Here is a 25,678-nt window from a genome sequence, read left to right as displayed (position 1 = left end):
AGTGTCCTGTATACACTAGCGGGGGACAAAAAGGAAGGTCTGTAGTGGCAAGCAGGGCCTACCCCCCTGGCCGTGCCTAAGTGGACTGAGAACTGACCAAGCCCACCAATTGACAGATAGGGCCAACAGAGCTGCGGGGTCATCTGGACTGGCGGGGGGGCAGTGGAGTGTGGTCCGCGCCCGATCCACCTATTGGTGAACGGAGACACTACTGATGGGCAATCTTCCCACCTGCCAGCACGTAGTGGAGCGGGGCCAGTGATCGATACCGCACACACCGCCAGGACAGCGGCACGCCTGATGTAAAGTGGTCCCTTCCTGGGCTGGAACGGAGGTGACTTCTGTCCTACCTGGGTGGCCTAATACCCTGCTACCACTATCAACTCCATTGACTTATGTCGACGTTGCCATGCTATGTGGCCCTGGGAGTGTACCTCGCAAGCGGCAAGCTTTACTCACCCAATGAACAGGCCCCTGCTGGAGTGTCGCCCTGACTACAAGGCGGTGATCGCATGGTGACGAGGCTCCCACGCGGAGGTCTGGACTGAGAGGAGGCTGCGCCCTGCAATCGGTGAATAGTGTCATCTGGCGAGTGGGGATACTTAACCTGGTGAGTATCGGGGTGGGGTGCGACCCGAGCCCAGGCTGCATACCAGTGACAGGAGGAGTTGCCAGGTGACCGGCAGTAGCAACAAAATGGCTGTGCAACTCCCAGAACCTGGCAAACTGGACCTCAAGGGGGCCGCCAAAACACCACTGGGAATGCACTATCCCTGTAGGACAGCGGGACAGAGAAAAAGAGCCGAGGAGAAGGATTGGGACAAGTAGCTGTCAGCGAGCGCCAGGAGACTCTAATCCAGCAGCTGAACGCTGCAGAGCTGGTAACGAGAGGTAACACTGAACTCAGTAGAGATGGGCCGAACACAGAAGAAGCGAGGGTTCAGCGCCCTCAGTACGGAACACGCGCTGCCCACACAGATGATGAGGAAGAGGTACTGGAAGGGGGATGGATACAACCCTCAGGAAACCTACTCTGTCTGACATCATGCAGGCAATCATGGCCTCTAGAGAAGTACTTGAAGGGAAGATCGTTGCCATGAGCACAGACTTAAATATACTAAAAGATGACCATTGTAAACTCAAGAAGAGAGTAACAGCTAAAGAGAAAGTGCTGGGGGGCCTCCCGGACACAGTCCAAGGAATGCAGTACTCCCTCACGTACCTAGAAGCGAAGATAAAGGTGCTAGAAATGCGGGCCGAAGACAGCGAGGGTAGGTCTTGTAGAAACAGCATTTGTGTTATTGGCGTTCAGGAGCGGGCAGAAGGGCCCAACATGGTGAGCATCTTGGAAGACTGGCTCTGCATCGTGGTGGCTCCAGAAGGGTTATCCCCCTTCTATGCGCTGGAGCGTGCGCACAGAGTCCCAGCAAAACCACCAAGACCGGGGGGCCCTCCCTGACCTATTGTAGTGCAACTGCTGCATTTCCATGATCGGGATCGCATTTTGCAGCAAGCCCGCCAAAAGCAAGGGTTGCAAATTGACAACAGAGCCATAATGATCTTTCCGGACCAGGGAGGTGCGGTGGGCCAGAGCATCCTTCCTGGCTGTGAAAAAGAAACTTCGTCAGTTGCAAATTCCCTATGCAATGCTGTTTCCCGCGCGACTCCGGGTGGCAGACCCTAGGGGACCTTGTTTCTTACCGTCACCGCAAGAGACCTGGTTTGCGAGGACCAGTGTCCCAGCGGGTTTCTGCATTGAACTCCCCGCAGCAGAGCCCTCATAGCCAAATATCTGTCTCTAAAGCCACACCGCCCAGGGAGCTCAGCCGGGAACGCCGAAGTCCCATAGTCAACAAACTGCCAGCCCAGCATCGAGCAAGAGTGGGCTGCATGCAGGACGATCGGAAATGTCACGGGTGAACAGCGACTCTGACATGTCAGAACCAAACTATCCCAAGGTCACGCCTCAGACTGTGGACGATCTCATGTGAAACGCTGGTCATGGAAAGGAGGAGTGATGGCTTCCAGGGGAGGTATTGAAGGTCACCCCTGGCTACGCCCTGGTCTACAGATGTCCCCCATGTGACGGCGATCCTGTGGGGCAGGAGCAGAAGTTTCCAGCGACCAGGCATAGCCTCCTTTTCCGGCACTCTCCTCATAGACCTTAATACACTCTGCACTACAGTGCTGCCCTTGGCCAACATGTCTGGGGGTTTCGATATTAGACTGTGATGTCTGATTAATGTGCGTGACCCACGATCCCCACCTGGCGCCTGCATCCCGAGGCATTAGAAGACCCGGTTTTTAAGGTGACAATAGGAGAGGCTATTACTAATTACTTCCAAGATAATGAAGGTACTGCCGCATCCTCATTAGTGGAATGGGACGCATGCAAAACTGTCATTAGGGTGAAGTGCATATCCGAGATGACGGGAGTCAGGAAAACGTTGCTTCTGGATATTAAGAGGGCTGACCAGACATTGCGCGACCTGAAAAGGGAAAGGCCAGACAACCCAGACAAGCAACAAGAGCTTTTAGCCAAGGAGGAAGTGGCAGTGCAATTTGAGCGGCTACGCTGCTTCGATTATTAAAAATGTATAACCCGTGCGCACTCGGAAAGGAACAAGTTGGGGGCCCTGTTGGCTTGGTTAGCCAACCCGGCCAGGAGAGGCTCAGTAATTCTGGAGCTTAGGGACCAACAGGGGGTGGCTAGGTTAGACCAGCAGGAAATCAACGACCTGTTTCTTGCCTACTACACTGGCCTTTATAGTAGTCAGCTAGCTCCTACAGAGGAGAAATTGAATGACTTCACATGGGATATTGAATCACCAGCCGTGGACGAGGACACGGCAGAATTACTAGGATGGGCAGTCGAAATAGGAGAGGTGCGGGGAGCTATCAAGGGTATGGCCTGCAACAAAACTCCAGGCACAGATGGCCTCCCCATTGAATTCTACCTAGCATACATTGATATACTGTCCCCCTGGTTGGTGCAGTTATATAGTGATGCCAAAAGCACTGGCGTACTTTCTACGTCCACCAGGGAGGCTGTTATTGTGCCGTTACTTAAAACGGACGAACAAGCATGGGATAGAACAGCCTCCCGTCCGTTATTCATGCTCAACTTGGACTATAAAATCCTAAGTAGAATTTTGGCCACCCGCTTGCTTCCCTATATGACTGCACTAATCCACTCTGACCAATCTGGGTTTATCCCCTCCAGATACACTGCGCTTAATGTGCGGTGCCTTTTGCGAGTTTTAGAAGGGGCATGCGCTGCTACTGACTCGGCGACGGTTTTTGCTGTCGATATAGAAAAAGCATTTGACAGCATGGACTGGCCTTACCTATATCATGTGATGTGGAAAATGTGACTGGGTGATGCCTTTGTGAGCTGGACAGCTCTCCTGTATACGGACTCCACTGCCCGAATTAAAACCGGGGGACTCATCTCAGAGGCCTGCAGGGTGGGAAGGGGAACGTGTCAGGGTTGCCCCCTTTTCCCCCTGTTGTTTGCTCTGGCTATGGAGCTGCTGGCAGCACAGGCCAGATTGGGGCGCACCTATCGGGAGCTTAGTGTTCATGGGGTGACTCACCACATAGCGCTGTATGCAGATGACCTGCTGCTCTTTCTGGCTGACTCGGGGACGGAACTTGTCGGGCGAAAAACCTGCTTCAGGCTCTCAGTGGGGCTGCAGGGCTCAAAGTGAACTGGACAAAATCCTGCCTATTCCCAGAAAAAAAGGGCAGAATAGGCCCACGAGACTCAGAGGGTGTGGCTTGGGAAGCCAGATGCCTGACGTACCTAGGAACACGAATATACCATGATGAAGACGACATCCTGGAGGGTAACATAGGGAGGGCCATAAGGGGGACGAAAAGTAACTTGGACTTCTGGGGCTCCTTGCCACTCTCGGTTGCTAGCTGCGTGGCACTGCTTAAAATGGTCACCCTGCTGCGCCTATTATACTACTTCGGTACGCTACCGATTTGGATCCCGGCGAAGTACTTTGCACAACTCCAGTCTATGGTAATGGGGTTCCTATGGGGCGCTGGCAGACGCAGAGTGACTCTGACTACTCTTATGCGACCTAGAGCGGAGGGGGGCCTAGCTGTTTTTAGAGACCTATTATTTAGCAGCACAATTTCAGTTGCTAACGCAACGAGTAGCACACAATAGTAGGGGGCCTGAGGAACAGCGGGAGGATTTTAGGACCCAGCAAATATTGTCCCGCATAGTCCTGAAGCTCCCTGTCTGAAATGAATCCCTTCCTACGGAGCTGAGCACGGCGAGAAGGTGCTGGAACCGATATCTGTGTAGGGCTAAAATAAAGCGCCCTTATGCTCCGGAAATCCCATTATTGATGTGTTAGGCCTTACCACATGGCAGCAATTGACTGAGACTACAGAACTGGGCGAACCAGGGATTGGCCAATTTAGGAGACCTATACGAGGAGAGCACCATGCACCCATTCAATGATCTGCAAGCTAGATATGACCTATCCGGGGGTGACTTTCTGCTGTATACAGCACTTGCTGCGGCTATTCGAAAGCACTGGGGTGAGGGTCTCAATGAACCAAAGACGTCAATGGGTTGCCAATACGTGGTAATGGCAGCAGGCACGTTCAAAGCAGTGATGTGCCTATATAGACGCATGACATTAGAGGCATTAATACCCCTGACTGACTTGAAGATTAAGTGGGAAGCCGACCTTGGGGAAAACATCCCATAGAAAGCTTGGGGGGAGTTGGTGGAGAGAGCTTGGAAGAGCACCAGGAATGCACGGTTCCAATTATTACATTTCAATATCTTGCACAGGGCTTACCTAACCCCGGAAAAGCTCAATAAGTATTTCCCCACCACCTCGGCGGCGTGCACGCGTTGCAACGCTGAGGGGGTAGGCTTTAAGCATATGTTGTGGGACTGCCCATTTCTAGACAGTTACTGGGAGGAATTAACAACGATACTGACTGATGTCACAGATAGGGAATTGGAACCGTCCCTGAAACACTGCATCTTACATTGGTTCCATCATACGTCCAAAAATAAAGTCACAAGTAAGTTTCTGGATTTGGGTTTTCTCCTGGCTAAGCGTAATATCACTATGCATTGGAAATCGAGGGGAAGCCCAAGCACAGAGCGCTGGAAAGCAGAGCTCCTTAAATGGGCTGAATGCAAAGGAGTGATTATATTGCAGATAGCGACATGCACAGGGAGCGAGAAGGCGTTGGAAATGGTTGAAGGCCTGGGTGGCATTGGTGGTAGCACTCGAATCCCTTGATAATAGCGAAGATGACACCTCGGTGTGGGGCCCCACAGTCGACACCGGGTAATCTGTGGGTGAACGCAGAGTCCCGCGAGCCTGCTGCTCCACCTCAGGAGAATACATCGAAACACCTTACCCCTTCTAGTGGGGATGCCTGCCAAGCCCTGTATGGATCACTCATATCACTGATTTAGACGTAAGTGACACGCCTGGGGGGGAGGTATGGGAGGAGGGGTAGTTGGAGGGGGATGGTTGGAGGGTAGGGGGCAGTTAGGGAGCCAGAGGCTGCATTTGCCACAGTTGCTACAGGACCTGACTGCAAGAACTGACACAGCGCCGGCTAGCCGCGGGGCACACCTCAAACTCCAGCTAAACTGGGTCCTGTGTTGCTCTACTTTTGTTCCAAGTAACTTGTTGCTCAACTGTATGTTTCGCAGGGGCGAGATGCCATGGCCTATATTCTTTGTATGAAACTCAATAAAGTCTGTTTAAAAAAAATAAAATATCACAAAAGGGGTGGCCACTAATGTCATCTTGTCTAACGTGTTCGCTATAACAACACTAACAAGATTAGTAGCTCGTATGATTTTTGTTGACTATAAATATCTCTTAGTACAGAAAAGGTTGGAGAATCCTGGTCTAAACAGTGGTAAAATGTTAGCAATTATGGGTTCAAATATGTATTTTACTTCCTTATATTACTTAGGAAGGGGGACTTTAGTGGCTCTGAATTGATGAATTTGTAAATGCCTCCCTTGATGTACTGAACTACCTTTTTTCTACCATTTCTTTTCTAAGGTTTTGCAGGTGATCTTGCATTAACTAGAGGTAAAAGAGACAGTCTTCAATTCCCAATCAATCTAACCATTATGCTTCATTAATCATGATGCACCGTTAATCATCTATAATTAAGAAGAGGTAATCCAATATCATGTTTAAAGGAAATGTCACAACATTTTCTGTAGCCCAGTGTCACCCAAAAGTGACCATTTATGCTTTAAGAGTGGCAGACAACGTAACATGAGGAATAGCTGTCTGTGCAATGTTTCCTAAAAGAAGAGGAGCCCACAGGGAAGGGGTTTAGTACCGTACATAAAGAGACATTGGTTTTTTTTGCCTTTTGTTTTCTTCAGGAGTGATAGGATTCCTTGGGTTGCCAATTTGCATGGAGTCAGGAACTAGATCCCCCTTCTATCAAAATTAAGTTCTCTATTCTTCCCTGGTTATTATAATCACCGTTTTTGTAGTCACTTATTTATTCTCACAATCTGTAATCAAACTATAGTTCAACATCAATTCATTCCACACACGTCTTTTTTTGTGGACCAATGTGCTCTAAAGTATCTTTTACTTATTCCCTTAAGCCTCCATAAAATTATTTTAGTTCACGCCACTGTGATTCACGTACTAAATAATGAAACTGGCTTAAAAAAGCCATACAGGGGCCAAATCACAAACTGCATTTCATAGTATGTAAAGTAGTACTAGAGTAGTACTACTTATGTATCACAAACTGCAGGTCACAAACTTAAGGTTGGTGTGGTCACTCTATTACATAGAACACTACGGCGTAGGGTGTTGTACTGTATGGTTTAGTGTATTAGCCTCAAAGGGAAGGAAGGACAATTCTGCGAAGGATATCTCTTTAGTATCAAGGGGGGGGGGGAATATGCAGTATTGACAGGCAATATGGGAAAATAACAGTCCTATCGGTGTCAGTCTCCTCACTGTACACTGGGATGATTCCTTTATCCCGAGGTCCCTGTCTTCTGATTTTTATGACTCCTTTAGAGGAAGGGATGTGGCATATGTCCCTCAAAGCAAAAAACAGATACACAATAAGGTCAGGCATCTGTAGTTTAAGTTCACTCAACCTCTCACCCTTCACCTTAAACCAGGTGTTTTCATGCTTCCTTTTCAGTGCTGCATGCACATTACACTAGTGCCGGTAGAAAACCCTACTTGTGCCTATTCTTCCACTTAGCCAGTGACAAGTAGTTCCGGAAGTGTACTTGCTTGAAGCCACGGCCCTCCAGGGTGGTGGCCGTGGTAGTCACACCACCCTTCTCTCCTCTGGGACGGCTTGACTGTTACGTAGTGCCTCCTGGCATCAGTTCTGGGCTCTCCGCAATGCTGCACACTTCTCCGCTCCCGGTCTGCTCCCTGGGGTCTCCCGCTTTCTTCCATGGTGTCAGCGTCTTTTCTCCTGCCTCAGTCCTTCGTCCTTCATGCTCATGGTCCTTCGCGTCCTCTCCTTCCTCTCCCGACATCCGCAAACCTGTTTTCTCTCTCCATTCCCCTTTTTGACGTGCCTGCGTCATGCTGACTAAATCATCTAGAGCGCCGTGTTCACTCTCCTGGTTGAAATTCCCGCCCGGGCACTGCGCAAGATTACAGTTGGATACCGCACCATCTTTTCTGTGTGGAGATCTCTGTCACAATGTTAGAGACCTCTGCACTTGTAGGAACACGTTATAGTAGTAAATATGGGGGGGGGGTCAGGGTCATTGTAGAAAAATGGGGAATAAATACGAAAAATGGGAGGGACTCAGGGAAAATCAAAGAGGGGTGTGGATGGGATATGCTAATAACAAGCACACAACCATGAAACCACAAAAGAGCATTTCAACTGAAATTCACATAATACACTTCTAACATTACAACAGTCCTAAAAGTTTCAAAATAGTATCAAATATACTCAAGCTATAGTTAATTAATTTAAGCATCACACATGGTGGACCACTGCTATAGCAGTGCACTCCCATAGAATGTATGCAGGGAATTAAAATTCCATTAATATTAAATATATTAAATTTGTTCAACATCCCAAATTTTATACATATATTAATATGGGGGTCGCCAGTAGGTAGTATTAGTTAAGACCTAGTTTCCATAGGAAACACGTTTTTTGACTTACTTATAACTTTGTCACCGTTTGACGAATCCTCACAAAAAATTCCCCAAAAAGTCTTTTGCTGTGTCTTGTTGTGGATGGAAAGTTTCGGGGTTATCTGTCAAGTGGGGACAGAGAAGGTTTAAAAAAGTCCCTTTCCCATGATAATTTCCCTTGAGATTTTAGATATCATACAACTACAGCGTGAACCGCTGGACGAAATTACACCAAATTTGGCAGAAAGGTAGCTCTTGGTTCAGAAAGAGCCCTTCTTGTTATTTCATTTAAATCCATTCAGTAGTTTTGGTGATATAAAAGAAGACCCAAATTTGTATATCTAGAGGCACAAACCCTCCGCTAATCCTCCCGATCTTGTGCAGAGATCTGATTGGCTACCAACACTTCAACTAGGAAGTGTTGGCAGCCACCCTGAGACTCAGACTCAGCTGAGTCCCAAACAAAATTGTAAAAAAAAGAGAACAGGGCAGGGTGTGAATATCCTGACCACCCCATACTGGTGCTGGGGTCCCCCAGGGACCCCGCCTAGAACAAAAAGCATTGTTTTTAAAATCACAACAGATTCACAAATTTGCTGCAAAAATGTAAAAGAAAAAATCAAGCGTGGTCTCCCTCACTCATTTCTCTTTCAGACTCTGGGTGGGCCAGGATCTGGGGGCATGTATATTATTAAGAAATAGAGAGGGGGTGCATGTGGCCCACCTCCTTAAGACCTGTTTGAGCCCCAGGGACCGCCACATCCCCAGGGCTTTTTTTCAGTAATTGCAGGGGGGCAACGTGGCCCCCCCTCCGTAGGTCTTAAACGGCTCTGGCACCACCACCTCCAGGGGCTTGAGAGGAAAATAAGAGGGAGGCTGGGCGAGACCCCATTCTGTATTCAAAATTGCCCCGGAGACCACCACCTCCCCGGGGCATGGCTACTTTAAAAGTGGGAGGGGCTGCATGGTGCCCCTCATCGACCATTTTTGAACAAGGGGACCACCATGGCCCATGCAAACAGAAAGGAGGGAGGCCACACCGCCCCCTCCTGGAGCCACTAATGGCACTGGGGACTATCACTCCCTAGAGCCAGCTCCCAATCTCCCGAGGTGCCCACCCTCGGGAGATAGCAGTTTGCTTTCACTTGGCAAGAGCTTTGACAGCTCCTGCCAAGCAAGAAAAAAACTGTAAATCCACTCCCAGCAAGCGGGAGCAAGTAAACTGCTCCAGCTCGCTGACAGCAAACATTTTTTATCTGTTTTCCTGCCCGGTGTCAGGGAAAACAACTTTATACACTGAGTGCCCTAGGTTTTCTCCAGGGCACCCAGGATGAAGATGCCTAGTCTGGGGGAATGGGGTCCCCGGGGCTGAAATCAGCCCATTGATGGGGGGTGAACACCCCCTCCCCCATTAAACTTAGTCTGGGCTCTGTGGGATGGGGTCACCGGGGATGAAAGCAGACCGGGGATGGGGGCCATGCAATCCCCGCCCCTTGCATGATTGATAGAGTACATGCTTCTCCCTTTCAATTACCCTGAGAATGCAAGTGTCCAAAATCATCTGCAAGCTCAGCTTGTTTGGCCCAGCCCCATTTTCCATAGAAATATGCAAAGGTCTTCCCGCCTTTTCCCATGTTGATGGACATATTACCAAAAGGCCCCCAAGCGTGTTTCCCGCCAAATCTGGTGATGCGCTTTTGATGCAGAAGAATACGAGGACATCACCAAACAAAGAAGCAGTTACTTCATATAGTTAAGTGGAGGTACCCCTGTTTGGTGGAGATTCACTTCTTTGTAGTCTTGTCATCTTCTCTTGATGAGGATTCATGTTATCATAGATTTGTGGATAAAGGTGCTGCAGGAAAACTCACATTGCAAAACGTACATGTACATAAGGTCACTGAAGACATTACCTCATGGTCCTTTATGCAGCTGTTGTGTAGATTATGCACTATACATTTATCCAACGAGGTAAAACTTACAAATTAACCAGAAGAAAGTACTGCAGTTGGGTAGATATTCTGGCCCGGAAGCCCATTTCATGCAAATTAAACCTCAACGGGAAGCACTTACAAATATAAACAGAGCAAGTGCCCCAGTTGAAGTTCCACTTCTGTAGAGCACATTGAACATAATTTCTTGGGTTTGCAAAGGCAAAGCAATTGTGTTCCCTCTGTATTCCGCATTTAAAAAACAATCTGAAATCTGTTGTAGCGCAATATAATCTGTAATGACTGGGGCAAGTAGTTTCTTTCTTGTCTTAAAAGCAGAGTCCATGTTTCTCCCTTCTAATAACCCTGAATACGTAAATACTCAGAATCATCTGCAAGGGCCGCCAGTTTGGTCCGCCCCATTTTCCTTAGTAATATGCGATGGTCTTCCTGCCTTTTTCCCACATGAAGTGGGCAGCTTACTAAACTATATTCTATAGACAAGATTTCATGTTATTATGGATTGGTGGATGAAGACACTCGAGGAGCAATCACATTGCTGAAATTACATGCACACAAAGTCACTGGAGACATTTCCTTGTGGTCCATTATGCAGCTGTAGTGTAGCATATGCAGTAGTTATTACCCAATGAGGTGGCACTCGCTAAATCACCAGGAGAAAGTACTCCTGTTGGGGAGGCTTTTTCTGTAAAACTGTGGAATCTAGTTCAATAAAGGGGCAAGTGATGTTCCATTCTAGACAGTCACTTACCAACACTCACACACCCAGTGACATTCCCATTCAACCCTTCTGACATATACTCACAGACCCACATAGCCACTCACATACCCACTCACACACCCATACAGTCGCTAATATATCCACTCACAAACCCACACACCTCTTCACTCCCATAGAGCCACTCACATACCCCTCCTGTTACCTCCAATATGTCCCACACAGTTGGACTGCTAAGATGTCTCCAGAGGCCATGCCCCCTTTCTCTACCACTCTGCCAACATGCCTCCTGTTGCACTACTGGTTGGGAGATGAAGTCAACTTTACTCCTGAGGAACCTTGGGGGCCAAGAAGCCCTCCTGGTACCTCCTGTAAGTCATACACAGTGGGATTCATGAGAGCTGGTCAGAGGCCCAGCCCCCTTTCTCCACCGCTCTGCAAACATGAGTACTACTTAAAAAAAACCTTAGAAAATCATTGAAAAAAAACAAATGTTACAGGGTTGTTATTGTTAGGAACTAGCATTTAAAAAACCTTAGAAATTCACTGATAAAAACAAAGGTTACAGGGATGTTATAGTTAGGCTCAGATTTCACTCATGGAACACCAGTGAAATTCAGCAGTTATAGTTAGTCAAGCTAACTATAACTCATGCCCCCGCAATGCGAAGCTTATCACATCACATATTACATCACTCATGACATCTAAAATGACATGACTGATGACATCATCTGCAGACTTACTGACATACCCACGCATACCCCATAGAACCTTTCATACACCCTATCCCACTCCCACGCAACCATTCGCAGACCCATCCCAGTACTTACACACCCACTCACTGATTAATAAATCTATATATACATACACTCACTCACCCTTACAGCCACTCATACACTCACTCAGTCACTAATACAGCCACTGACATATCCACTCATACATCCATACAGTCACTCACAATCTGAGCCAGTCACCCATAGAGCTACTCACACACCTACTGACTCACCCATGCAACCAATCACACAGCTACTTACTCACACATACAGTTACACATGCACTCACTCACTCATGCAGATACAAACACATACTCACTCACCTATAGTCAGTTACACAACCATACACTCACCCATACAGCCACTCTTACATTCACTCACTCGTCCATTAAGTCACTCAAATACTCCATCACTTATCTATACCGCCTTTCACATACCCAGTTACTTACCCATATACCACTGACACATCCACTCACTCACTCACCCATACACACATCCATACACACACTCATTCACCCATACAGCCCCCTCACACATGCAATCACTAACCTATAGAACCAGTGACTCATCCTTAAAGGCAGTCAACCTCCCACCCAGACACTCAGACACCCATACAGGTACTCAGACAGCTAATCACTCACCCATACAGCCACTCATATACCCACTCACACACCCATACAGCCACTTGGACACCAACAGACTGACTGATACAGATATTTACACAACCAGTCACTCACCTATACATTCACTGTGACACATAAACTCGCACTTATACCCTCAGTCACGCAGCCACTGAATCCCCCATGCAGGCACTTATACACCTATATATATATATATACTTGCCGAGCACCTACGATTGGATATATAGCGGTCCGCTCTGACCGCGAGGCGCCCCGCTGCGGACGAGCAGCTCCTTCGCGCCATAACTACAAGCGCCATGGGAACATCACGACCGTATGAATAGGATCATGACTAGCAGGGCTCCAGACTCACCTTCTCGAGCATCCCACTAGAGGATTGATAAACAGGAGGGGCATCACGGCAACTCACCATGAATTTGAATGTTACCGAGACTTCATATACCAGCATGCAGTGGTAAGGCACGCCCACTGGGGCGGGACTCAAATTGAACACCGTGAGCACGGCGTCTCATTCATGCTGTGGTTCTCCTCCAAAGAGCACCATTGACAAAGGGCTCCATAAGCCCGAAACGCGTTTGGACATAGCAACTAGCTGAGAGGATGATGAAGTGGTCCCGCTGTCCTATCCTAATAAAAGGTGAAAACGTGATTGTGTGTGGCGCCTCACTTGCCGAGCACCTACGATTGGATATATATATATATATATATATATATATATATATATATATATATATATATATATATATATCCACAATGTGATCCCCAATGCGCTCAAACAGCAGGTGCTCTGCGTGGGGGCCGGATCCCGGCCCAAACTTCCATTTCACACACAATTGACGCGGCACTCCAGCCCTTGGTCACGGAGGTGCACCACCGCCTGTGCTTCGTGGGTCCGTGTGCTGTTTGAATTGGTCAGCTACACGGAAGAGGCATTTCCTGTGTGGCCGTTGCTACATTGGAGTTCCACCCCCGGAGCCACGCGGGTCTGCTTGCTGTTAGGATTGTACAGTTTGAGTGGAGCGGGAGATGCCAAATATATTGTACAGTGAGGTGGACAGCACCTTTTATCCCATTTTGATTGTTCAAGAAATGACTTTGACGACGCCCACATGGGTTAGACATTTTGCACTACCAGTCCCAGAATACATTGGGGGATGATTAACATGCTGATTGTAGAAATAAAAGAGGAATTTGTACTGACAGTGCTCTTTTGTCGTCATCTTCAGCTATGGCCCAAGAAGAAGGGCGTCTCTGCCCGAAACGCGTTGGCCAAAATAACGAGGATGTGGCTGCTACACCGACCTGTAATGAGGAGCGATCCCGAGTGTGCCCTCCACCTGAAGGGGTAAACTATGAAAACAAATTAGTGGCCAGCCCTTGGTCACGGAGGTGCACCACCGCCTGTGCTTCGTGGGTCCGTGTGCTGTTTGAATTGGTCAGCTACACGGAAGAGGCATTTCCTGTGTGGCCGTTGCTACATTGGAGTTCCACCCCCGGAGCCACGCGGGTCTGCTTGCTGTTAGGATTGTACAGTTTGAGTGGAGCGGGAGATGCCAAATATATTGTACAGTGAGGTGGACAGCACCTTTTATCCCATTTTGATTGTTCAAGAAATGACTTTGACGACGCCCACATGGGTTAGACATTTTGCACTACCAGTCCCAGAATACATTGGGGGATGATTAACATGCTGATTGTAGAAATAAAAGAGGAATTTGTACTGACAGTGCTCTTTTGTCGTCATCTTCAGCTATGGCCCAAGAAGAAGGGCGTCTCTGCCCGAAACGCGTTGGCCAAAATAACGAGGATGTGGCTGCTACACCGACCTGTAATGAGGAGCGATCCCGAGTGTGCCCTCCACCTGAAGGGGTAAACTATGAAAACAAATTAGTGGCCAGCCCTTGGTCACGGAGGTGCACCACCGCCTGTGCTTCGTGGGTCCGTGTGCTGTTTGAATTGGTCAGCTACACGGAAGAGGCATTTCCTGTGTGGCCGTTGCTACATTGGAGTTCCACCCCCGGAGCCACGCGGGTCTGCTTGCTGTTAGGATTGTACAGTTTGAGTGGAGCGGGAGATGCCAAATATATTGTACAGTGAGGTGGACAGCACCTTTTATCCCATTTTGATTGTTCAAGAAATGACTTTGACGACGCCCACATGGGTTAGACATTTTGCACTACCAGTCCCAGAATACATTGGGGGATGATTAACATGCTGATTGTAGAAATAAAAGAGGAATTTGTACTGACAGTGCTCTTTTGTCGTCATCTTCAGCTATGGCCCAAGAAGAAGGGCGTCTCTGCCCGAAACGCGTTGGCCAAAATAACGAGGATGTGGCTGCTACACCGACCTGTAATGAGGAGCGATCCCGAGTGTGCCCTCCACCTGAAGGGATAAACTATGAAAACAAATTAGTGGCCAGCCCTTGGTCACGGAGGTGCACCACCGCCTGTGCTTCGTGGGTCCGTGTGCTGTTTGAATTGGTCAGCTACACGGAAAAAGCATTTCCTGTGTGGCCGTTGCTACATTGGAGTTCCACCCCCGGAGCCACGCGGGTCTGCTTGCTGTTAGGATTGTACAGTTTGAGTGGAGCGGGAGATGCCAAATATATTGTACAGTGAGGTGGACAGCACCTTTTATCCCATTTTGATTGTTCAAGAAATGACTTTGACGACGCCCACATGGGTTAGACATTTTGCACTACCAGTCCCAGAATACATTGGGGGATGATTAACATGCTGATTGTAGAAATAAAAGAGGAATTTGTACTGACAGTGCTCTTTTGTCGTCATCTTCAGCTATGGCCCAAGAAGAAGGGCGTCTCTGCCCGAAACGCGTTGGCCAAAATAACGAGGATGTGGCTGCTACACCGACCTGTAATGAGGAGCGATCCCGAGTGTGCCCTCCACCTGAAGGGGTAAACTATGAAAACAAATTAGTGGCCAGCCCTTGGTCACGGAGGTGCACCACCGCCTGTGCTTCGTGGGTCCGTGTGCTGTTTGAATTGGTCAGCTACACGGAAGAGGCATTTCCTGTGTGGCCGTTGCTACATTGGAGTTCCACCCCCGGAGCCACGCGGGTCTGCTTGCTGTTAGGATTGTACAGTTTGAGTGGAGCGGGAGATGCCAAATATATTGTACAGTGAGGTGGACAGCACCTTTTATCCCATTTTGATTGTTCAAGAAATGACTTTGACGACGCCCACATGGGTTAGACATTTTGCAATACCAGTCCCAGAATACATTGGGGGATGATTAACATGCTGATTGTAGAAATAAAAGAGGAATTTGTACTGACAGTGCTCTTTTGTCGTCATCTTCAGCTATGGCCCAAGAAGAAGGGCGTCTCTGCCCGAAACGCGTTGGCCAAAATAACGAGGATGTGGCTGCTACACCGACCTGTAATGAGGAGCGATCCCGAGTGTGCCCTCCACCTGAAGGGGTAAACTATGAAAACAAATTAGTGGCCAGCCCTTGGTCACGGAGGTGCACCACCGCCTGTGCTTCGTGGGTCCGTGTGCTGTTTGAATTGGTCAGCTACACGGAAGAGGCATTTCCTGTGTGGCCGTTGCTACATTGGAGTTCCACCCCCGGAGCCACGCGGGTCTGCTTGCTGTTAGGATTGTACAGTTTGAGTGGAGCGGGAGATGCCAAATATATTGTACAGTGAGGTGGACAGCACCTTTTATCCCATTTTGATTGTTCAAGAAATGACTTTGACGACGCCCACATGGGTTAGACATTTTGCACTACCAGTCCCAGAATACATTGGGGGATGATTAACATGCTGATTGTAGAAATAAAAGAGGAATTTGTACTGACAGTGCTCTTTTGTCGTCATCTTCAGCTATGGCCCAAGAAGAAGGGCGTCTCTGCCCGAAACGCGTTGGCCAAAATAACGAGGATGTGGCTGCTACACCGACCTGTAATGAGGAGCGATCCCGAGTGTGCCCTCCACCTGAAGGGGTAAACTATGAAAACAAATTAGTGGCCAGCCCTTGGTCACGGAGGTGCACCACCGCCTGTGCTTCGTGGGTCCGTGTGGTGTTTGAATTGGTCAGCTACACGGAAGAGGCATTTCCTGTGTGGCCGTTGCTACATTGGAGTTCCACCCCCGGAGCCACGCGGGTCTGCTTGCTGTTAGGATTGTACAGTTTGAGTGGAGCGGGAGATGCCAAATATATTGTACAGTGAGGTGGACAGCACCTTTTATCCCATTTTGATTGTTCAAGAAATGACTTTGACGACGCCCACATGGGTTAGACATTTTGCACTACCAGTCCCAGAATACATTGGGGGATGATTAACATGCTGATTGTAGAAATAAAAGAGGAATTTGTACTGACAGTGCTCTTTTGTCGTCATCTTCAGCTATGGCCCAAGAAGAAGGGCGTCTCTGCCCGAAACGCGTTGGCCAAAATAACGAGGATGTGGCTGCTACACCGACCTGTAATGAGGAGCGATCCCGAGTGTGCCCTCCACCTGAAGGGATAAACTATGAAAACAAATTAGTGGCCAGCCCTTGGTCACGGAGGTGCACCACCGCCTGTGCTTCGTGGGTCCGTGTGCTGTTTGAATTGGTCAGCTACACGGAAGAGGCATTTCCTGTGTGGCCGTTGCTACATTGGAGTTCCACCCCCGGAGCCACGCGGGTCTGCTTGCTGTTAGGATTGTACAGTTTGAGTGGAGCGGGAGATGCCAAATATATTGTACAGTGAGGTGGACAGCACCTTTTATCCCATTTTGATTGTTCAAGAAATGACTTTGACGACGCCCACATGGGTTAGACATTTTGCACTACCAGTCCCAGAATACATTGGGGGATGATTAACATGCTGATTGTAGAAATAAAAGAGGAATTTGTACTGACAGTGCTCTTTTGTCGTCATCTTCAGCTATGGCCCAAGAAGAAGGGCGTCTCTGCCCGAAACGCGTTGGCCAAAATAACGAGGATGTGGCTGCTACACCGACCTGTAATGAGGAGCGATCCCGAGTGTGCCCTCCACCTGAAGGGGTAAACTATGAAAACAAATTAGTGGCCAGCCCTTGGTCACGGAGGTGCACCACCGCCTGTGCTTCGTGGGTCCGTGTGCTGTTTGAATTGGTCAGCTACACGGAAGAGGCATTTCCTGTGTGGCCGTTGCTACATTGGAGTTCCACCCCCGCAGCCACGCGGGTCTGCTTGCTGTTAGGATTGTACAGTTTGAGTGGAGCGGGAGATGCCAAATATATTGTACAGTGAGGTGGACAGCACCTTTTATCCCATTTTGATTGTTCAAGAAATGACTTTGACGACGCCCACATGGGTTAGACATTTTGCACTACCAGTCCCAGAATACATTGGGGGATGATTAACATGCTGATTGTAGAAATAAAAGAGGAATTTGTACTGACAGTGCTCTTTTGTCGTCATCTTCAGCTATGGCCCAAGAAGAAGGGCGTCTCTGCCCGAAACGCGTTGGCCAAAATAACGAGGATGTGGCTGCTACACCGACCTGTAATGAGGAGCGATCCCGAGTGTGCCCTCCACCTGAAGGGGTAAACTATGAAAACAAATTAGTGGCCAGCCCTTGGTCACGGAGGTGCACCACCGCCTGTGCTTCGTGGGTCCGTGTGGTGTTTGAATTGGTCAGCTACACGGAAGAGGCATTTCCTGTGTGGCCGTTGCTACATTGGAGTTCCACCCCCGGAGCCACGCGGGTCTGCTTGCTGTTAGGATTGTACAGTTTGAGTGGAGCGGGAGATGCCAAATATATTGTACAGTGAGGTGGACAGCACCTTTTATCCCATTTTGATTGTTCAAGAAATGACTTTGACGACGCCCACATGGGTTAGACATTTTGCACTACCAGTCCCAGAATACATTGGGGGATGATTAACATGCTGATTGTAGAAATAAAAGAGGAATTTGTACTGACAGTGCTCTTTTGTCGTCATCTTCAGCTATGGCCCAAGAAGAAGGGCGTCTCTGCCCGAAACGCGTTGGCCAAAATAACGAGGATGTGGCTGCTACACCGACCTGTAATGAGGAGCGATCCCGAGTGTGCCCTCCACCTGAAGGGATAAACTATGAAAACAAATTAGTGGCCAGCCCTTGGTCACGGAGGTGCACCACCGCCTGTGCTTCGTGGGTCCGTGTGCTGTTTGAATTGGTCAGCTACACGGAAGAGGCATTTCCTGTGTGGCCGTTGCTACATTGGAGTTCCACCCCCGGAGCCACGCGGGTCTGCTTGCTGTTAGGATTGTACAGTTTGAGTGGAGCGGGAGATGCCAAATATATTGTACAGTGAGGTGGACAGCACCTTTTATCCCATTTTGATTGTTCAAGAAATGACTTTGACGACGCCCACATGGGTTAGACATTTTGCACTACCAGTCCCAGAATACATTGGGGGATGATTAACATGCTGATTGTAGAAATAAAAGAGGAATTTGTACTGACAGTGCTCTTTTGTCGTCATCTTCAGCTATGGCCCAAGAAGAAGGGCGTCTCTGCCCGAAACGCGTTGGCCAAAATAACGAGGATGTGGCTGCTACACCGACCTGTAATGAGGAGCGATCCCGAGTGTGCCCTCCACCTGAAGGGATAAACTATGAAAACAAATTAGTGGCCAGCCCTTGGTCACGGAGGTGCACCACCGCCTGTGCTTCGTGGGTCCGTGTGCTGTTTGAATTGGTCAGCTACACGGAAGAGGCATTTCCTGTGTGGCCGTTGCTACATTGGAGTTCCACCCCCGGAGCCACGCGGGTCTGCTTGCTGTTAGGATTGTACAGTTTGAGTGGAGCGGGAGATGCCAAATATATTGTACAGTGAGGTGGACAGCACCTTTTATCCCATTTTGATTGTTCAAGAAATGACTTTGACGACGCCCACATGGGTTAGACATTTTGCACTACCAGTCCCAGAATACATTGGGGGATGATTAACATGCTGATTGTAGAAATAAAAGAGGAATTTGTACTGACAGTGCTCTTTTGTCGTCATCTTCAGCTATGGCCCAAGAAGAAGGGCGTCTCTGCCCGAAACGCGTTGGCCAAAATAACGAGGATGTGGCTGCTACACCGACCTGTAATGAGGAGCGATCCCGAGTGTGCCCTCCACCTGAAGGGGTAAACTATGAAAACAAATTAGTGGCCAGCCCTTGGTCACGGAGGTGCACCACCGCCTGTGCTTCGTGGGCCCGTGTGCTGTTTGAATTGGTCAGCTACACGGAAGAGGCATTTCCTGTGTGGCCGTTGCTACATTGGAGTTCCACCCCCGGAGCCACGCGGGTCTGCTTGCTGTTAGGATTGTACAGTTTGAGTGGAGCGGGAGATGCCAAATATATTGTACAGTGAGGTGGACAGCACCTTTTATCCCATTTTGATTGTTCAAGAAATGACTTTGACGACGCCCACATGGGTTAGACATTTTGCACTACCAGTCCCAGAATACATTGGGGGATGATTAACATGCTGATTGTAGAAATAAAAGAGGAATTTGTACTGACAGTGCTCTTTTGTCGTCATCTTCAGCTATGGCCCAAGAAGAAGGGCGTCTCTGCCCGAAACGCGTTGGCCAAAATAACGAGGATGTGGCTGCTACACCGACCTGTAATGAGGAGCGATCCCGAGTGTGCCCTCCACCTGAAGGGGTAAACTATGAAAACAAATTAGTGGCCAGCCCTTGGTCACGGAGGTGCACCACCGCCTGTGCTTCGTGGGTCCGTGTGCTGTTTGAATTGGTCAGCTACACGGAAGAGGCATTTCCTGTGTGGCCGTTGCTACATTGGAGTTCCACCCCCGGAGCCACGCGGGTCTGCTTGCTGTTAGGATTGTACAGTTTGAGTGGAGCGGGAGATGCCAAATATATTGTACAGTGAGGTGGACAGCACCTTTTATCCCATTTTGATTGTTCAAGAAATGACTTTGACGACGCCCACATGGGTTAGACATTTTGCACTACCAGTCCCAGAATACATTGGGGGATGATTAACATGCTGATTGTAGAAATAAAAGAGGAATTTGTACTGACAGTGCTCTTTTGTCGTCATCTTCAGCTATGGCCCAAGAAGAAGGGCGTCTCTGCCCGAAACGCGTTGGCCAAAATAACGAGGATGTGGCTGCTACACCGACCTGTAATGAGGAGCGATCCCAAATGTGTGCCCTCCACCTGAAGGGGTAAACTATGAAAACAAATTAGTGGCCAGCCCTTGGTCACGGAGGTGCACCACCGCCTGTGCTTCGTGGGTCCGTGTGCTGTTTGAATTGGTCAGCTACACGGAAGAGGCATTTCCTGTGTGGCCGTTGCTACATTGGAGTTCCACCCCCGGAGCCACGCGGGTCTGCTTGCTGTTAGGATTGTACAGTTTGAGTGGAGCGGGAGATGCCAAATATATTGTACAGTGAGGTGGACAGCACCTTTTATCCCATTTTGATTGTTCAAGAAATGACTTTGACGACGCCCACATGGGTTAGACATTTTGCACTACCAGTCCCAGAATACATTGGGGGATGATTAACATGCTGATTGTAGAAATAAAAGAGGAATTTGTACTGACAGTGCTCTTTTGTCGTCATCTTCAGCTATGGCCCAAGAAGAAGGGCGTCTCTGCCCGAAACGCGTTGGCCAAAATAACGAGGATGTGGCTGCTACACCGACCTGTAATGAGGAGCGATCCCGAGTGTGCCCTCCACCTGAAGGGGTAAACTATGAAAACAAATTAGTGGCCAGCCCTTGGTCACGGAGGTGCACCACCGCCTGTGCTTCGTGGGTCCGTGTGCTGTTTGAATTGGTCAGCTACACGGAAGAGGCATTTCCTGTGTGGCCGTTGCTACATTGGAGTTCCACCCCCGGAGCCACGCGGGTCTGCTTGCTGTTAGGATTGTACAGTTTGAGTGGAGCGGGAGATGCCAAATATATTGTACAGTGAGGTGGACAGCACCTTTTATCCCATTTTGATTGTTCAAGAAATGACTTTGACGACGCCCACATGGGTTAGACATTTTGCACTACCAGTCCCAGAATACATTGGGGGATGATTAACATGCTGATTGTAGAAATAAAAGAGGAATTTGTACTGACAGTGCTCTTTTGTCGTCATCTTCAGCTATGGCCCAAGAAGAAGGGCGTCTCTGCCCGAAACGCGTTGGCCAAAATAACGAGGATGTGGCTGCTACACCGACCTGTAATGAGGAGCGATCCCGAGTGTGCCCTCCACCTGAAGGGGTAAACTATGAAAACAAATTAGTGGCCAGCCCTTGGTCACGGAGGTGCACCACCGCCTGTGCTTCGTGGGTCCGTGTGCTGTTTGAATTGGTCAGCTACACGGAAGAGGCATTTCCTGTGTGGCCGTTGCTACATTGGAGTTCCACCCCCGGAGCCACGCGGGTCTGCTTGCTGTTAGGATTGTACAGTTTGAGTGGAGCGGGAGATGCCAAATATATTGTACAGTGAGGTGGACAGCACCTTTTATCCCATTTTGATTGTTCAAGAAATGACTTTGACGACGCCCACATGGGTTAGACATTTTGCACTACCAGTCCCAGAATACATTGGGGGATGATTAACATGCTGATTGTAGAAATAAAAGAGGAATTTGTACTGACAGTGCTCTTTTGTCGTCATCTTCAGCTATGGCCCAAGAAGAAGGGCGTCTCTGCCCGAAACGCGTTGGCCAAAATAACGAGGATGTGGCTGCTACACCGACCTGTAATGAGGAGCGATCCCGAGTGTGCCCTCCACCTGAAGGGGTAAACTATGAAAACAAATTAGTGGCCAGCCCTTGGTCACGGAGGTGCACCACCGCCTGTGCTTCGTGGGTCCGTGTGCTGTTTGAATTGGTCAGCTACACGGAAGAGGCATTTCCTGTGTGGCCGTTGCTACATTGGAGTTCCACCCCCGGAGCCACGCGGGTCTGCTTGCTGTTAGGATTGTACAGTTTGAGTGGAGCGGGAGATGCCAAATATATTGTACAGTGAGGTGGACAGCACCTTTTATCCCATTTTGATTGTTCAAGAAATGACTTTGACGACGCCCACATGGGTTAGACATTTTGCACTACCAGTCCCAGAATACATTGGGGGATGATTAACATGCTGATTGTAGAAATAAAAGAGGAATTTGTACTGACAGTGCTCTTTTGTCGTCATCTTCAGCTATGGCCCAAGAAGAAGGGCGTCTCTGCCCGAAACGCGTTGGCCAAAATAACGAGGATGTGGCTGCTACACCGACCTGTAATGAGGAGCGATCCCGAGTGTGCCCTCCACCTGAAGGGGTAAACTATGAAAACATATATATATATATATATATTACCTACTGGCGGTCGCCAGTAGGTAGTTATAGTTAGGACCACGTTTCCATAGGAAATCCGCAACATTCTATTTTGAATAACTTTGGCGCCGGTCGACGAATCCTCGCGAATTTCTCAAAATAGGTGGGGCGCTATGCTCCGCTCCTACCCTGAAAGTCTCGGGGGGATCCGTCAAGCGGGGGCTGAGATAAAAGGGGGGTCCCAAAACGCGTTTTTATATATATATATATATATATATATATATATCCACAATGTGATCCCCAATGCGCTCAAACAGCAGGTGCTCTGCGTGGGGGCCGGATCCCGGCCCAAACTTCCATTTCACACACAATTGACGCGGCACTCCAGAGTAAGATTCTACGATGAGTTTATTTTACACAACTCAACCAACGTGTTTCAGCCTTCTCGCGGATTTGCTCACAGTTAGTGAGTCCCCTCTTTGTTGCACTTTTATTCACAGTTTGCCTTAATGTGGCATTCTGGGATTTGTAGTGCCTACATTACGTATTATAATACATTATTTACACAAGGGAATTATTACTGTTGTCATATTCGCAGAAGTCATTTTGTATCGTGATATAGCATCAATTAATATAAAAAGAGATGTAAATCAATTTAAATTGTCAAGTACATTGTAATTTGCAAGCCAGCTTCAACTTTGTGATGTGGTTTAGTACTCAACAAGATCATGCAACAACATATGTGATTGGGACGGAGTCCACTGGAGGAATTAATTGTAAGAGAAACCGCACTATGAGTCCCTGAATGCTGAAGGATATGGAAATTTACCAGGCCCACCTGGGGGCGATAAAACAATTAACTAAGAGACTCAGGTGTTTACTCTCTTCCAACCCAATCACTCGCATTGCCCGTGAACAAGGAGCAGGAGCTCTGAAACGTGTCGGGCTGATTTTAATGAACTGTGACAAATAATCCCGGTTTTCTGCAATAAAGAGCGCTGCAAAAAATTGCAGAACTCGTCTGTTTCCTGAGTGCGCCGTCACAGGGGAGCCCCTTTTTGTTGTGATATATATATATATATATTACCTACTGGCAGTCACCAGTAGGTAGTTATAGTTAGGACCTATTTTCCATAGCAAATCCGCAACATTCTATTTGGAATAATGTTGGCGCCGATTGACGAATCATCACAAAATTTTCCAAACTTTTGGCCAGCTCCGGTCCGCTCCTATCCTGAAAATTTCACGGTGATTCGTCAAACGGGGGCTGAGAAAAAAGGGGGGTCCCAAAACGTGTTTTCCCCATGCATTTTCCCATAGGACATGTTTACGCAGCTACAGCCCGAACTGCTGAACGGAATTACACCAAATTTGGCAAAGAGGTAGTCCTCAGTTCAGACTCGTACCTTTTGCTTAAATGGTGTAAATCCGTTCAGTAGTTCCTGAGAAAATTAGAGTTAAATAGATAGATATATCTGGGCGGAGCCTAACCACACATCTCATCGTGAGATCTGATTGGCTGTCAGTACTTCATCCAAGAAGTGTTGGCAGCCATCTTGGGACCAATATACATGATAGTACCTCATTAAAAAGCATTGCAGTTAATAGAAGGTTTTAAGACTTTAGTTACATTATACATCATTTGTTGATGGTACCACACTCATTTTAGGAATTGTGGTGTTGTCTAAGGTGATTTTACCATGTGAAAAAGCCTTCTGCTGTGATATCATGAATCATGTTTGAGAGGAAACTATTTTCTCATGCTTTTCCCGCAGAGGTTTGGAAGGTGATCTATAAGCTAAACTGAGAGCATATTTTCTGTAAATTCACATTATCTTTTTCAGTCATGTGAGAATGAAGTCTGACATTCTCAGTAAAACATGTACATCCAACAAGGACAGAGACTGTCAGTTGATTCCTTTGTGTTCTACTGCAGCTTCCCAGAGTGTTCTAAAGAACAACTAGAGCGCTAACAGTCCTACTTATGACAAAGGTATTGCACACTTGAAGCCATCTTGATTGAAATAAAGTGGTAACTCTTAAAACATTTAATTTAAAAAGGAACAAAATGAGGGGGTTCATTTTGCCATAGAAAGTATCATTAGTGCTGCAGAAAGAAAAATTAGGGCACATTTTGAGTGACTTCTCAAATCCTCTTCTATTTCATTAAAACTTCTGACATGCAGACTGAAACATGGACTTTCAATGCCAGTAGCAGACTTCCCTGGTGAGCAGTAGCTTTACTACAGTGATCTAATAAGCAACTAGAGTGATAACAATCTGAATTTATGGCAAATGTGTGACACATCTGAATGCCTTCTTGATGGTATCAAAGTAAAAAACTGAAAGTATTTCCTACTGAGGAGACTGTAGTAAATGAGGATATTAGGTAACTTCATAACAAATAAGTCTCCCAAAATGGCCACCAGAGACAAAAGAGCCCAAATGTAGCCCAAATATCACCCAGATGTAGCCCAAGTATAGCCCAATGACAGAATGTCCCAGAGTGTTCTAACGAACAACTAGAGCGCTAACAGTCTTTCTTATGACAAAAGTATGGCACACCTGAAGCCATCTTGATTGGAATAAAGTGGTAACACTTAAAATATTTAATTTACAAAGTAGCAAAATGAGGGGGTTCATTTTGCCATAGAAAGTATGATTAGTGCTGCAGAAAGAAAAATTAGGGCACATTTTGACTTCACAAATCTTCTTCTATTTCATAAGAAAAATTCTGACATGCAGACTGAAACATGCACTTTGAATACCAGCAGCAGACTTCCCTGATGAGCAGTAGCTTTACTACAGTGATCTAATGAGCAACTAGAGTGCTAACATTCAGAATTTATGGCAAATGTTTGACACATCTGAATGCCATCTTGATGGAACCAAAGTAAAACACTGAAAGTATTTCCAACTGAGGAGACTGCAGTAAATGAGGAAATTAGGAAACTTCATAACAAATAAATCTCCGCAGATGGCCACCAGAGACAAAAGAGCCCAAATGTAGCCCAAATATCACCCAGATGTAGCCCAAGTATAGCCCAAAGACAGAATGTCCCAGAGTGTTCCAACGAACAACTAGAGCGCTAACAGTCTTACTTATGATAAAAGTATGGAACACCTGAAGACATCTTGATTGGAATAAAGTGGTAACACTTAAAACATTTAGGGGCAGATTTATGAA

This window comes from Triturus cristatus, chromosome 9, assembly GCF_964204655.1.
Source record: "Triturus cristatus chromosome 9, aTriCri1.1, whole genome shotgun sequence".
Lineage (NCBI taxonomy): Eukaryota > Metazoa > Chordata > Amphibia > Caudata > Salamandridae > Triturus > Triturus cristatus.
The sequence above is the reverse complement of the archived record's forward strand: the minus strand, read 5'-3'. Positions refer to the sequence as shown.